Source organism: Gavialis gangeticus, unplaced genomic scaffold, assembly GCF_001723915.1.
Source record: "Gavialis gangeticus isolate Ggan-Ray unplaced genomic scaffold, GavGan_comp1, whole genome shotgun sequence".
Lineage (NCBI taxonomy): Eukaryota > Metazoa > Chordata > Crocodylia > Gavialidae > Gavialis > Gavialis gangeticus.
This window is the reverse complement of record NW_017729018.1, coordinates 7,926,835-7,928,206: the sequence shown is the minus strand read 5'-3', so window position 1 is coordinate 7,928,206 and position 1,372 is coordinate 7,926,835. Positions and strand designations below refer to the sequence as shown.

The 1,372-nt window shown below is 47.2% G+C and overlaps 1 protein-coding gene across 5 annotated transcripts in view; it reads right to left on the bottom strand.

The window, feature by feature from the left end:
- The window catches only part of RFX2 (regulatory factor X2), a 98,892-nt gene that overhangs the window by 97,052 nt on the left and 468 nt on the right, over positions 1 to 1,372 (bottom strand). The window lies entirely within an intron of this gene.

The window sequence follows — 1,372 nt, the reverse complement described above, 5'->3', positions numbered from 1 at the left end:
GGGGGGGTTGGAGAGAGAGACACATCAGCTCCAGATTTTCCAGACTCAGCAGTTATCAGAACGGGAGCTGCTGGGTGATGACAACTTTTATCTATCTGCCCCCTGTTATGAGTGGCCAGATTTCAGGCTCTTGGCATCACTAACTTCAAAGTAACACAAAAAGCACCCACCAAAGCCAGAAATCGAACCCGATCTTCACAGTCTAAGTCTAGTGCCTTATACCCAAGAGCATCTTTCCTTTAGATAAGTAGCTATTTTGAGTGGCGATTATTACACACCCATAGCAAAGGATTCTCAACCAGTTAACGAGCTGAAAAGTTAGCAATTAAAAAAAAAAGGGTCAAATCAGAATGAATACAATGATGTCAAGGATCTGACTGAGGATCTTCCAAGAGCAAAAAGGGACTCTAGTTAGTTTGTTCCACGTTAGTAATTCAGTTCAGTCCTTGATATTATACACAAAGAAGAGCTCGCTCCCTTCGTGAAAAAGCAGCACCCAAATCACCGATTACAAAAATGGAATAGAAACTGGCACTCAAATAGACACATGGATAAAGTCCCAAATTTAACCGAAGATGCTTTTTGTACCGCGCCAGGCTTCGTTCATCACAACAAACCGCAGAAGCCAAGTCAAGGACAGCGAGCGCGTGCTTCCCGAAGTCCTATTTCGACTTCCAGAAGTGACTAGTCTGGGACTGCCAGCGAATGGAGCAGGACACGATGGCTCTGGAGAAGTCAGTGAAATCAATGGCAGCTGGAAACCAACCTGCTTTTCCTAGCTGAGGATGTGCTGAAAAGGGGGGGGGACAGGGGATGAGGGAAGCAAAGCAGAGGCAGGTTTCTTTAAGAAGGAGCTAAGAACCAGCTCCCATCTTCCTCTCCCCGTTTCCATTTGCATTCACACCATGTGTCCAGAAACTCGCAACATGAAAAGAAACTGCAGGACGGGGTCGCTTGGCCCGTGCTACGTACCCACGACTCGTCTGTGCCGGGGACACCGCCGGTCGGAGCCAAACCCGACAGCCCGGCTACAGAAAAAACAGCAAACCCCAAATTCTCATCAGAGGTGCCAAACCCTGCAACAGCAAACCGTCTCTGCATAACCCGGGGGTGAAGAAACAGCCGCGCGGAGTCCAGGAGCGGATTTTTTTTTAAATTTGCTTTGAAAAGAAGTTAAATTTAATCGCTTTTAAAGTCAGAACAAGTTGAAGAGACACCTCTGGGAGCGGAGGGGGAAAGTTAGCGAAGTGGCGGATGGACGAAAAGGAAGGGGGAAGGTGGCAGTTCGATGAACTGATTTTTTTTAACCCCCCCCATCCTTTTATCTCAAAACAGGGGAGAAAACATAACTCGAGACAGAGAAAACTTCTGT